The sequence below is a fragment of the Bubalus kerabau genome, chromosome 22 (genome assembly GCF_029407905.1).
Source record: "Bubalus kerabau isolate K-KA32 ecotype Philippines breed swamp buffalo chromosome 22, PCC_UOA_SB_1v2, whole genome shotgun sequence".
Lineage (NCBI taxonomy): Eukaryota > Metazoa > Chordata > Mammalia > Artiodactyla > Bovidae > Bubalus > Bubalus kerabau.
The window spans coordinates 34216131-34230947 of NC_073645.1; the positions used below are offsets into that span (position 1 = coordinate 34216131).

The 14817-nt window shown below is 41.2% G+C and overlaps 1 long non-coding RNA gene across 1 annotated transcript; it reads left to right on the top strand.

Moving 5' to 3' along the window:
• The first annotated feature begins 8564 nt into the window (after window positions 1–8564).
• Window positions 8565–10858, top strand: LOC129636929 (uncharacterized). Its single transcript, XR_008707218.1, has 3 exons — window positions 8565–8874; window positions 9454–9597; window positions 10576–10858. It is a non-coding gene; the product is annotated as an uncharacterized LOC129636929 (long non-coding RNA).
• The last annotated feature ends 3959 nt before the right edge of the window (window positions 10859–14817 follow it).

A 14817-nucleotide genomic window follows, 5' to 3' on the forward strand; every position in this document is an offset into this window, starting at 1 on the left:
ACTCTTTAATATCCCGTGGACTGCAGCACCCCAGGCCTCCCTATCCATCACCAACTCCTAGAGTTCACTCAACTCACATCTATTGAGTCGGTGATGCCATCCAACCACCTCATCCTCTATCATCCTCTTCTCCTCCCACCTTCCATCTTTCCTAGCATTAGGGTCTTTTCAAAAGAGTCAATTCTTCATGTCAGGTGGCCAAAGTATTTGAGTTTCAGCTTTAGCATCAGTCCTTCCAATGAATATTCAGGACTGATTTCCTTTAGGATGGACTGGTTGGATCTCCTTGCTTTCCAAGGGACTCTTAAGAGTCTTCTCCAACACCACAGTTCAAAAGCATCAATTCTTCAGCGCTCAGCTTTCTTTATAGTCCAACTCTCACATCCATACATGACTACTGGAGAAACCATAGCTTTGATTAGATGGACCTTTGTTGGAAAAGTAATGTCTCTGCTTTTTAATATGCTGTCTAGGTTGGTCATAAGTTTTCTTCCAAGGAGCAAGCATTTTAATTTCATGGCTGCAGTCACCATCTGCAGTAATTTTGGAGCCTAAAGCAATAAAGTCTGTCACTGTTTCCATTGTTTCTCCATCTATTTGCCACGAAGTGATGGGACCAGATGCCATGATCTTAGTTTTCTGAATGCTGAGTTTTAAGTCAACTTTTTCACTCTCCTCTTTCACTTTCATCAAGAGGCTCTTCAGTTCCTCTTCACTTTCTGCCATAAGGGTGGTATAATCTGCATATCTGAGGTTATTGATATTTCTCCTGGCAATCTTGATTCCAGCTTGTGCTTCATCCAGTCCAGTATTTCTCATGATGTACTCTGCACATAAGTTAAATAAGCCAGGTGGCAATATTCAGCCTTGATGTACTCCTTCCCCAATTTGGCACCAGTCTATTGTTCCATATCCAGTTCTAATTGTTGCTTCTTGACCTGCATACAGATTCCTCAGGAGGCGGGTCAGGTGGTCTGGCATTCCCTTCTCTTTAAGAATTTTCCAGAGTTTGTTGTGGTCTACACAGTCAAAGGCTTTGGCATAGTCAATAAAGCAAAAGTAGATGTTTTTCTGGAACTCTCTTGTTTTTTTGATGATGCAATGGATTTTGGCATTTTGATCTCTGGTTTCTCTGTCTTTTCTAAATCCAGCTTGAACATGTGGATGTTCACAGTTCATGTACTGTTGAAGCCTGACTTGGAGAATTTTGAACACTGCTTTGCTAGCGTGTGAGATGAGTGCAATTGGGCAGTAGTTTGAACATTCTTTGACATTGCCGTTTTGGGGGTTGGAATTAAAAAACTGACCTTTTCCAGTCCTGTGACCACTACTCAGTTTTCCAAATTTGCTGGCATATTGAGTGCAGCACTTTCACAGGATCATATTTTAGGATTTGAAATAACTCAACTGGAATTCCATGACCTCCACTAGCTTTGATTGTAGTGATGCTTCCTAAGGCCCACTTGACTTCACATTACAGGATGTCTGGCTCTAGGTGAGTGATCACACTATCGTGGTTATCTGGGTTATGAAGACCTTGTTTGTATAGTTCTTCTGTGTATTCTTGCCACCTCTTAATATTTTCTCCTTCTGTTAGGTCCATATCATTTCTGTCCTTTATTGTGCCCATTTCTTTGGAAGGAATGATGCTGAAGCTGAAACTCCAGTACTTTGGCCATGTCATGCGAAGAGTTGACCTATTGGAAAAGACTCTGATGCTGGGAGGGATTGGGGGCAAGAGCAGAAGGGGACGACAGAGGATGAGATGGCTGGATGGCATCACTGACTCGATGGACGTGAATCTCCGTGAACTCCAGGAGTTGGTGATGGACAGGGAGGCCTGGCGTGCTGTGATTCATGGGGTCGCAAAGAGTCAGACACGACTGAGCGACTGATCTGATCTGATTGCCTGAAATGTTCCCTTGGTATCTCTAATTTTCTTGAAGAGATCTCTAGTCTTTCTCATTCTGTTGTTTTCCTCTATTTCTTTGCATTAATCACTGAGGAAGACTGTCTTATCTCTCCTTGGTATTCTTTGGAACTTTGTATTCAAATGGGTATATCTTTCCTTTTCTCCTTTGCCTTTCACTTCTTCTCAAAATATTTGTAAGACCTCCTCAGACAACCATTTTGCCTTTTTGCATTTCTTTTTCTTGGGGATGGTCTTGATCCCTGCTTCCTGTACAATGTCACGAACCTCCATCCATTGTTCTTCAGGCACTCTATCAGATCTAATCCTTTGAATCTATTTCTCACTTCCACTGCATAATCATAAGGGATTTGACTTAGGTCATACATGAATGGTCTAGTGCTTTTCCCTACTTTCTTCAATTTAAGTCTGAATTTGGCAATAAGGGGGCTTCCCTGGTGGTTCAGAGGGTAAAGCGTGTGCCTGCAATGCAAGACATTCAGATTCAATCCCTGGGTTGGGAAGATCCCCTGGAGAAGGAAATGGCAACCCACTGTGGTACTCTTACCTGGAAAATCCCATGGATGGAGAAGCCTGATAGGCTACAGTCCATGGGGTCGCAAAGAGTGGGACACGACTGAACAACTTCAGTTTATACTTTGGCAGTAAGGAGTTCATGATCTGAGTCATAGTCAGCTCCCAGTCTTGTTTTTGCTGACTATATAGAGCTTCTCCATCTTTGGCTGCAAAGAATATAATCAATCTGATTTTGCTATTGACCATCTGGTGATGTCCATATGTAGAATCTTCTCTTGTGCTTTTGGAAGAGGGTGTTTGCTATGACCAGTGCGTTCTCTTGGCAAAACTCTATTAGCCTTTGCCCTGCTTCATTCTGTACTCCAAGGCCAAATTTGCCTGCTCCTCCAGGTATCTCTTGCCTTCCAACTTTTGCATTCCAGTCCCCTGTAATGAAAAGGACATCTTTTTTTGATGTTAATTCTAGAAGGTATTGTAGGTCTTCATAGAACACTTCAACTTCAGCTTCTTCAGCATTACTGGTCAGGCATCAGTTCAGTTCAGTTCAGTCATTCAGTCGTGTCCGACTCTTCGTGACCCCATGAATCACAGCATGCCAGGCCTCCCTGTCCATCACCAACTCCTGGAGTTCACGGAGATTCACGTCCATCGAGTCAGTGATGCCATCCAGCCATCTCATCCTCTGTCGTCCCCTTCTGCTCTTGCCCCCAATCCCTCCCAGCATCAGAGTCTTTTCCAATGAGTCAACTCTTCGCATGACATGGCCAAAGTACTGGAGTTTCAGCTTTAGCATCATTCCTTCCAAAGAAATCCCTGGGCTGATCTCCTTCAGAATGGGCTGGTTGGATCTCCTTGCAGTCCAAGGGACTCTCAAGAGTCTTCTCCAACACCACAGTTCAAAAGCATCAATTCTTCAGTGCTCAGCTTTCTTTATAGTCCAACTCTCACATCCATACATGACTACTGGAAAAACCATAGCCTTGACTAGACGGACCTTTGTTGGCAAAGTAATGTCTCTGCTTTTCAATATGCTGTCTAGGTTGGTCATAACTTTTCTTCCAAGGAGTAAGCGTCTTTTAATTTCATGGCTGCAGTCACCATCTGCAGTGATTTTAGAGCCCCCCAAAATAAAGTCTGACACTGTTTCCACTATTTCCCCATTTATTTCCCATGAAGTGATGGGACCAGATGCCATGATTTTCATTTTCTGAATGTTGAGTTTTAAGCCAACTTTTTCACTCTCCTCTTTCACCTTCAGTCATAGACTTGGATTACTGTGCTATTGAATGGTTTGCCTTGGAAACGAACAGAGATCATTCTGTCATTTTTGAGATTGCATCCAAGTTCTGCATTTCAGAGTCTTTTGCTGACTATGATGGCTACTCCATTTCTTCTAAGGGATTCTTGCCTACAATAGTAGATATAGTGGTCATCTGAGTTAAATTCACCCCATTCCATGTTCACTGGTTCCTAAAATGTTGATATTTGCTCTTGCAATCTCTTGTTTGACCACTTCCAATTTGCCTTGATTCATGGACATAACATTCCAGATTCCTATGCTATATTGCCATTTACAGCATGAGACTTTACTTCTATCACCAGTCACATCCAGAACTGGGTGTTATTTTTGCTTTGGCTCCATTTCTTTACTCTTTCTGGAGTTATTTCTCCACTGATTTCCAGTAGCATATTGGGCACCTACCAACCTGGGGAGTTCATCTTTCAGTGTCCTATCTTTTTGCCCTTTCATTCTGTTCATGAGGTTCTCAAGGCAAGAATACTGAATTGACTTGCCATTCCCCCCTCCAGTGGACCATATTTTGTCAGAACTCTCCACCATGTCCCATACATCTTGGGTGGCCCTACACAGCATGGCTCATAGTTTCATTGAGTTAGACAAGGCTGTGGTCCTCTGTAGGCTGTGACCTAAATAAGGATAATCACTTTGGTTTGTTCACTGCTATATCTCTAGTGCCTGGAACTTGACCCTGATCATAGTAGATGCAGAATTTATATGTGTTAAATCAATGATTAGAAGCTACTGCCACTCATTCTAGTGATTTGAATGAAGATTTATCATGTCTCTATGTATGTGGGAGGGACTAGCTTTATTTCTCTTCTGAACCAACTGATCGGATGTTTTGTAAGTAATGAATCCCACAACTAACTGAAAGAACTCAGTCAAGCTCTCTAGAGAACAAAAGCAGAGACACGAAAGCTGATGTTTCACCCAGTCACAATGCACAGGACAACTGGCATTTCCTATTTGGGTTCTCATCAAAGCCAAAGGCAACAGACCATTGTTGGGACTGACCATTAACAGAAAATGGTAATGGACCACCAGAGCTAGCTGCTTCCAGGGAAATATGGACCCTGAATTATGAGCAGAAAAAGACTCCATGGAAATCAAAGTCCAGGGTCTCCTGAATTGCAAGCAGATTCTTTGCCATCTGAGCCACCAGGGAAATCCCATAAAAGGGTAGATTTGAAGTAAGAAGTATACAGCTGTCTGGATTCTCCCATAACCAAGTTTTGATTTATTTGGTTCACTGATATCGGACACAGGGCACCTTAAAAAGTCTACAGATGATTTTAATGGATGGCCAGAGTAGAGAACCACTATATTAGAGCTTTCCTATGGAATGACCCAACTGACTTAAAGATAGAGCATCCAAAGCATGCTTCCAACTCTTTGGCAGGTGATGCCTACCATTTGGGCTGATTCCAGCCTTTGGCTTCCATATTTAGAATGTCCCCAGACTTTCAAACGGAGAAGGAAATGGCACCCTACTCCAGTACTTTTGCCTAGAAAATCCCATGGACGGAGGAGCCTGGTAGGTTGCAGTCCATGGGGTCGCTAGAGTCGGACACGACTGAGCGACTTCACTTTCACTTTTCTCTTTCATGCATTGGAGAAGGAAATGGCAACCCACTCCAGTGTTCTTGCCCGGAGAATTCCAGGGACGGGGAAGCGTGGTGGGCTGCCTTCTATGGGGTCGCACAGAGTTGGACACGACTGAAGCAACTCAGCAGCAGCAGCAGCAGCAGACTTTCAAAATAGCTCTGGATATCCGATTCCCAACTCAGGTGGAACATTACTAAATGGATATTTCTCTTTCACTAGAAGTAAAACAAGGGACAGCTCTTGGGTATTTGCAAAGTTTCCAATGTTCACAGCAGCATAATTTACAATTGATAAGATACAGATGCAGCCTAAGTATTCATCGGGCTTCCCCAGTGGCTCAGTAGTAAAGACCCAGCCTGCAATGTAGGAGATGCAATTAGGGCTGTGGGTTCGATTCCTGGATCAGGAAAGATCCCCTGATGAAGGAAATGGTAACCCACTCCAGTATTGTCTGGGAAATCCCATGGACAGACGAGCCTGGAAGGCTACAGTTCAAAGTGTCACAAAAGAGTCAGCCATGACTTAGTGACTAAACAGCTAAGTATCCATTGATAGATGAATGAATACAGAAGATATGTTGTGTGTGTGTATATGTATATCTATACAATGGAATACTACTTGGCCATAAAAGGAAAGAAATCTTGCCATTTGCAGCAATGTGGATGGACTTAGAGGGTATTATGCTAAGGGAAATAAGTCAGACAGTTCAAGCCAAATACCATATGATATCACTTACATGTGGAATAAAAAATAAAAAAATAAAACAAACTAGTGAAGATAACAGAAAAGCAGACTCACAGATACAGAGAACAAACTAGTGGTTACCAGTGGGGGGGCATTATAGGGGTGGGCAGTAAGAAGTACAACCTATTAAGTATACAGTAAGCTACAAGAACATATTGTACAACATGGGGAATATAGCCAATATTTTATAATAATTGTAAATGGAAAGTAACCTTTTAAAAAGAGAAGGTCTTTAGAAAAAATAGCAACACACTTGCATTAGCATTCAGAGAATATCCAACTTACACAGGTTCTTTGTGTACAGAGTCAACTCCCTAGCTTTTGATTTTCATTAAATATTTCATGTATGTGGGGAATATTGTCAACATTACTAATGGGGTTTCTGTTTAATTTCTTTATATAATTCATCACCAAATTAACTCCTGGAAAGGCGTTCTGACCAACTGGATGGGACCTCACAGAGAAGGATAGGTTGTTTCTGCTAAGGAAATGATTTCAATCGTGAAAAAGCAGAAGCTTGAGAATGTATGGACTTGGTGACGTGGCAGGAAACATTATGGAATGCAGTTAAATGCATGTTCCCAGCACAGAGGCTCCCTGTTTGGGGTTTCTGCATAATGCATCTCCTTGAATCAGACAGGGAGAAGCACCTCATGGAAATTACCACCTTTGCTCTGAATGGACTTTCCTCTGCTTGGCTGTCTTGCACTAGACTGTGGAATGATGCTGATCTCAGATGGCATACATCTCAATAGATAGGAAGAGTATAACCCCGCCTCACCCCTTCTCAAATAACCACATATCAGTTCAGAATAAAACACAATGAAAGGGAATAAATAGGCTCACAGGAAATTGGTAAAATGACAAAAGATGCGCACACAGAGAGACTTCTTTAAATCACGCCACATGATACATATCTTTGCCTGACTTCTGCTCTCATCTCTCAGGGAGAAGCCTAGATGCAACTCCTGTTCTACCTGTTATTTCTCTAAGGAAATGAGATTTTTGAGGCATAATGGTCTATAAAAAAAGGATGTTTAAGCAAAACTACTTACAACTTTTCAAGTTGTCTAGCTTCTGCTATATAGATAAATGTGGAGGAAATACTAACCAATAAAGGAAAAAACATCTTGAAATGAATTGGGGATAAGAGGACTCTCTCTCTTTTTTTTTGATCTTCAAAAAGCTTTCTTTGGTTTGTTTATGGTTTGGGAGAAGTAGCCTTAAGAGGAATGAGGCTTCGATTTCTAGAGATGGGAAGAGTGGTTGAACAGATGATTGATTTTTGTATGTTTGTTTTACTAACATCAGTTTGTTTATTAACTATTGCTATGGTGGCATAAATATAAAATTAATCATGAAAGCTTCTATCATGTTTTGCTTCTCAGAAGCCTTCCATGATTCTTTAGTACCAACAGGAAAAATCCTTGAATTTGGATCCCACCACAATTATGTACCAATTTCCTTTTTTGGTTTTGGTCACCTAGACCTATGCCATGAAAATGTTCCATTTTAGCTTAAGGACTCATGTCCAGGGAGGCCTGATGTGCTGTAGTCCATGGGGTTGCAAAGAGTTGGACTTGACATGACTTAGTGATTGAACAACAACAGTTCATGTCTTGCACTAATAATTAAGAGCACTTTTTGTCAAATCTCAGCTCCCCATATAATAGCAACTTCGTCATCTTGGATAAGTTCCCCTGCCTCCTGACCATCCATCCCCTCCTCTGGAAACTGAGAATGATAGTAAGGTGGATCTCATAAAGTCATTGTAAGGAATGCATGCAGATTACCAATAGGCCCAGTCTGTCCAGTGAGAAGGCAATGGCAACCCACTCCAGTACTCTTGCCTGGAAAATCCCATGGACGGAGGAGCCTGGTAGGCTGCAGTCCATGGGGTTGCTAGGAGTCGGACATGACTGAGCGACTTCACTTTCACTTTTCACTTTCATGCATTTGAGAAGGAAATGGCAACCCACTCCAGTGTTCTTGCCTAGAGAATCCCAGGGACGGGGAAGCCTGGTGGGCTGCCATCTATGGGGTCACAGAGTTGGACACGACTGAAGCGACTTAGCAGCAGCAGCAGCAGTCCAGGACTCAGAAGCATCCTAGTATGCAGGACTCAAGGCTCAGACAGGAAAGAAAAATACCCCCCACCCCACTAGGATGAGTGGGTCATTTTACACAATGCATTGCACGTGAAACCTTTAGCACCACGTTTGGCACTTAATAAATGTGATGCTAGTGTTAGGTAGGTAGAATAGGGAAAAGGAGTCCAAAATGGCGGTGGTTAAACGACAAGGAAGGTCAAAGGAAGGTCCGAGGACCAGAGTGAAGACTTCAGGCAGAACAAACAGCACTCCTGGCTAAGCCCAATTTGCATAGGGGAGGCCCAGGTGGAGGAAAAAACATATAAAAGGAGGAGCCAAAGCGCTTGCTCGCGCTCTCTCTCTCTCTTTCTCTTTCTCTCTTTCTCTCTCTTTCCCTGCCCACATGCATGTGCACGCTCTCTCTCTCTCACTCTCTCTCTCCTCTCTCTCTCTCCCCACACCCTCCTCCACTCTCTTCTCTTCCAGCCTTTAGGTTGGCATGTCCTCACATTTCGAGGATGGATTCTCCTGCTATCTTCTAAATAAAATAGAGCTGTAACACTGATTTGCCTAAGAGCTATAACACGGTTTGTCCAAGACCCAAGAGCTGTGACACGCCAAGGGCTTTGATGTCCATCGCTCCAATTCTTTGTTGTGACGAGACAAAGAACCGAGGAACATACACTCGGGTGAGACTAGCAATCATTATTTATATTTACCTCTTCTTTTCTAGGGCTTCCCTTGTGGCTCAGTTGGTAAAGAATCCTCCTGCAATACAGGAAACCCTGGTTCGATCCCTGGGTTGGGAAGATCCCCTGGAGAAGGGAAAGGCTACCCACTCCACAATTCTGGCCTGGAGAATTCCATGGACGGTATGGTCCATGGGGTTGCAAAGAGTCAGATATGACAGAGACTTTCACTTTCACTTCTTTTCTAAACATGCCTATATTCCTACTCTCCAAGCCTTTGTCCTATTGACTAAAAAAAGATGTACTTGAGAGTTGCGAGTTAAGTTTTATTTGGGGCAAAATGAGGACTGCAGCCTGGGAGGCAGCATCTCAGATAGCTCTCAGAGACTGCTCCAAAGTGGCAGTAGGGGAAAGACAATATAAGGTTTTGGTGAAGGGGGAGTTCAATGCCATGAAGCAGTCATTTTACAAAAGGCTTTTTGTCAGTCATAAGGATTTAGTGCTTATAGATATGAGGAGATTCAGGACTGAGATCATAAAATCTGTTCCTAGAAACTATCTAAAGACCTGTCCCACCAGATTCCCTGGAGCACAGAGGGCCTCACTCTACCCTGAACTCCCTCGGGGGTGGTTGAAGGTCAACAGCTATGGCAGCATGGGGTTCAGTCTCCATAGAGGCAGATGGCAAATGCCTTTGTTGTTCAGTCGTTGGCAATATTCTTGGTAAGTGTCAATTTGTAGTTGACAGTCCCCTCCTTCCCCCTATAGTCCCATTGTTCTCCACTGGAATCTCTTATTTCAGCCCCCCCGCCCCGCCCCCTTTTGCTTGTCTAAGTCTTATTCATCTCATTCCCTGATCAGACTGGATACTAGTGAGGGTGGGGCTTGTGTTTCAGACTTGTGTCTCCTGCAGCACTTGGCCGAGTGCCTGTCGCCTGGTCGAGGGGTGACTGATGCCTGTTTGTTGGTTTATTAATTAATGTCCACTTTTCACCTTGGGAAAGAATTTACATAGGTAACTCTATCAAATGATCAGAAAACACACTTTTCTTGCAGGTATTTGTTGCCTAAGAAACAAACTCATGCCACGGTGGCAAGATCTCAAGTCAAAGTATAAAGTACTAAAAATTATACTTGCTGTATATTCACTTTCACAATTGTTGTTGAGTTGTTTGAATATTTCCTCAAGGATCACACTTAAAAGGGGCAGGGTGTATCATTCAGAGGAATCAGACTTTCTCTTTAGTTCTTTGTAAAATAGCTCAAGGAGTTTTTGTTGGCATTGCCAGAAGAAATTCTGACACTGCAGGGTCATGCTTTTGTACTCACTGGAATGTTTTAGAATGTTCTTTTTGGAAGAGCTTGTATTTCACTATTTCCTTTGTGTAAATATAACACTTAATTATAAACACAAAGAAACTATTCTCTGAGAACCAAATTGCTTATTAAAAGATTTGAAATGGACTTGAGTTTCAAAAGGAAACAGAAGAAATTGAAGACATGTATCTTTAAACAGTAATTACACAGTTGAAAATCATATACTGGACATAATTTTGCAGATTCAATTTACTTGTCATTAGAGGAAAGATCGAAGCTTAATCTTATAAATTTAAAAGTGTCTGGATTTTTTTTTTTTTTTTTCCAAAACTTGACTTAAAATGTGATACTTCAAATTGAGGAGTTGTGTTCCTTATTCCACAGCTCAACTGGCAGCTCTTTGGAGAGAGAAGCCCACTTTTATGGTGGCAGTCCCAGACAAGTTTAAGAGCAAACAATCCTTTTATTTTACTTTTTCTTGCCATCCATTACAATTGGATCCCTGTGGAATGCCGATTATTCAATTTTCAGAATCATGCTTATTATATTTTTCATCTCATTCCAGAGTTCATTGAATCTGAGACCCAGCCATAATATGCAGAAGCAATTGCTATTGTTTTCTCCCATTAATACAAGCATATGTTATTTTCCTCTGTTCCAATTCTTAAAATAAAATTTGCATTAATAAAATCTCCAAAACTGAATCCAGAATGACTGACAGGGTCTGAATCTGATTTAGAGGGCTGATAATTCTTATCAGGACAGGCTTAGGGGAAGAAGGGTTTAAGGTCATCATGGTCTTTGTCCCTTTAGGCAAAACAACCAGGTCAAACAGCCTTGCAAGGATGCTTTAATACCAAATCTTTCCTCAAAGGAGGCAGGTAGCCATAGGCTCCCTGGTCCCAGAAATCTTGATTACAGAATCTGTAGTAATCATTAGCCACAGAAGATCTAAATAACCAGGGCCTTCTATGATCTGGAACCTCTCCCATCTCCTAGGCCATTCCCATCTCTGTCCGGCCACATACACTTGCATACGTGCTCTATTTCAAGATAAAGAGGTAAAGCAAAGCCAATCAAACAAAAAAACAAAAAACAAAAACAAAAAACAAGAAAACCCCACATACTAAAAAAACAAATTTTTGTTACACTGAATTAAACACATTTTGTGTAACTGACACATTTTTCAATAACATATGGCAGGACTGAGTATTCAACTGATAGCAAAAAGGTATTACAGATTAGTGGTTAAGAATATAGGCTTTAGCACCATTTACAAGAGCCAGGATAATGGAAGCAACCTAGCTGTCAATCTGTAGACAGATGAATGCATAAAGGAGTTGTGGTACATATACACAATGGAATATTACTCAGTCATAAAAAAGAATGAATTTGAGTTGATTATAGTGAGATGGATGATCCTAGAGCCTGTTATACAGAGTGCAGTAAATCAGAAAAAGAAAAATAAGTATCACATATTAACATATATATATGAAATCCAGAAAAACAGTACTGATGAACCTATTTGCAGGTCAGGAATAGAGACACAGACAGAGAAAACAGACTGTGGACACAGTGGGGGAAGGAGAGGGTGGGACGAATTGAGAGAGCAGCACTGACATAGATGTCACATATACACATATACACTACCATGTGTAAAATTAGATAGCTTGTGAGAAGCTGTTATATAAAACAGGGAGCTCAGCTGGGTGCTCTGTGATGACCTAGAGATAGAGGTTATGGGAAGGAGGCTCAAGAGAGAAGGGAAATATGCACACTTATAGCTGATTCACATTGCTGTGCAGCAGAAACTAACACCATGTAAAGCAATTACCCTTCAATTAAAATTTTTTGAAAGAGAAATGGGCTTTACAATTGGACAAACCTGGTTTTTAGACCAGGGCCTGCCACTAATTAGGTCCGTGGTCTCGTGAACTAAGAAGACGTAGACTCTGCATTTAAAGATTGAAGCTCATTGCACAGTTCTGCCATTGCTTTTTTAAAAATCATTATTTTAAAAAGAATTGATAGCTTTTCAAAATTATTTCTTAAAATGGTAATTAATTACCTTTAACGAACTCTATGCAACTATTATTTTTGCCTCCTCTTCCAATTTGTATTCATCTACATAGTCATACTGATATGGTTGCAATCACAATTCCCATATTATTTTCTCACTTTATACTTTAAACATCTTCCATGTATCCAAATCTTTCTAATTATCATTTCAATGAATGATTTATCTTTCATCATAGTCCATACACCATAATTTACTTAACAATTTCCAGAGTGCTGCACATAGAGATTGCTTCCAATTTCTTCTTGCTGGTATTGATAATGCTGTTAATTAACATGCTTATGCATACTGCTTTTTTCCCCCTCTAATGAGTTATTGACTCTTATGAGAGGAAAAGAAGCCGTCATATGTTTTGAAACTGACTGCTGGAGTCCATGAAACAATACTTACATCCTTTGAAATATGGCTATGTGTAAGCTGCAGAGTTCTCTCTGGTTTCCAGCTGGAAAGGAAGACTTGGGACCCAGTTCTTATCTGCTGTCCCTTTTGGAGAGACCTGTGAAAACTGTCCAGTGGCACTTGTTGCCGTTCAGTTGCTAAGTCGTGCCCGACTCTTCATGACCCCATGAACTGCAGCACCAGGCTTCCTTATCCTTCACTATCTCCTGCAGTTTGCTCAAAATGTCCATTGAGTCAGTGATGCCACCCGACCATCTCATCCTCAGTGCGCAGTGGCACTTGGGCAAGCCCATATATTAGCGTTCCTCTTTATTTTCTTTTAAACATTGTTACAGGAGTTTGAGGGCAAAGTAGCTAGCTTTCATATAATTAGGTCCTTATAATGCCAGATTCTGGAGGCAAGATAGAGTGACCCCCCCCTTTCCCACATCAATCCTTTACAAGCCAGCGTTTTCCTATAATAATGCTGCTCGAATAACCACCCATTCAATTTAAAACTCAATTGCAAAGCAGAGAGAGCGCCATTTCTGTTTAAATGCAGAACATCAGGCAGCAAATAGGACACCAAATCAGAAAGGACTATGAACAATTTCAACCGCATTTAGAAACATCATTTTTAACACTGTGGCAAGTGTTGCCAATTTCAGGCCCAGGGTAGATAAGTCCTTAAAGTCTGTATTGTTTTAAACTAAACTTCATAAAGCGTTCAATGGTTTTCATCTTTTATGGGAAATGAGAGTTATTACAAATGCAAAAAAATTCAATTTAAATTAAATTTCAGCCACACCTGCAATAATGCTTTAAAAGGGAAGATGGAGTCTGATGCTATTTACCAAAGACATCACCAGGCTTGGGCAGCTGAGCAAGTGTAGCCTGAAAATGTCTCATGAAACACAATTTAGGTCATTTTTATTCATTGTGCTATGCAGAGTCACAGACCTCAGAAAAACACACTAATAAAACATCATACTCTGCTTAATGGTCTCCCCTCATTCGGCACCATAATGATAAATGAAATGCCATTAGCATAAGGCAAGTCCATTTCTTGTAGTCTGTGGAGCCCAGGACTGTGACAGAATTGGAATGCAGAGAATTGATTGTTCACAGTTCAAAGAAAAAATGTACCGTGTTTCCTAACTCCATGCCGAAGCCTACATTGAAGTCCAAGCTCTGAGAAGGCTCATGATCCCCAGGCTGTGAACACGGAGCGCTCAGACTGAGGTACGTGGATTGGAATGTTGCTTCAGAAGATTTTTTTCAAAAGTAGCATTTGAGAAAGACCAGAAAAGCAGAAAGCTGGATGCTTCCAACAGCCTCTCCCTTGCTCTGCAAGGATCCCTTATTCAGTTATTCTAAAAACATCTTCAGTTACGTTCCATTCTTACCATGGGCCATGTACTCTGCTGAGCCCCGGCAATACAGATAGACAAAAGATAAGACAAGATTCTGCTCTCCTGGAGCTTACATCCTAATGAGAAAGACATTAGGATAAACAAGTTTAAAATGACACTTTTAAAATACTTTTCACTGCCTGGAATTATTTAGCAAGATAAGGGAGAGCGACTTCACTTTGACTTTTCACTTTCATGCATTGCAGAAGGAAATGGCAACCCACTCCAGTGTTCTTGCCTGGAGAATCCCAGGGACGGGGGAGCCAGTGGGCTGCCGTCTATGGGGTCGCACAGAATCGGACACAACTGAAGCAACTTAGCAGCAGCAGGTTTATTAGATTTATCAAATAGAAATATAGGATACCAGTCAAATTTGAATTTCAGATAAACAGAAAATTTTTTTCAGTATAAGTATATCCTAAATATTGCATGGGATATACTTGCACTAAAAATGATTCATTATTTATCTGAAATTTTAATTTAACTAAGCATCTTGTATTTTATCTGGCAACCCACAGAGTGGGTAGTGAGTGAATGCAACATGAAATAGGGTTGTCTGGGAAAGTCTGTCTTCCAAGACCTTTTTAAGTTGGGAGCAACTTGCATTTTAAATGTCTATGTGATAATAACAAACAACAAACCAGATATAGAACTTGCTTGTATCAGGCACTGACCTAGGTATTTACATATTATTACCTTAGCTAATTTTCACAACATCATTTAACAGATAAGAAAACTGAGGAACAGATAGGGTAACCA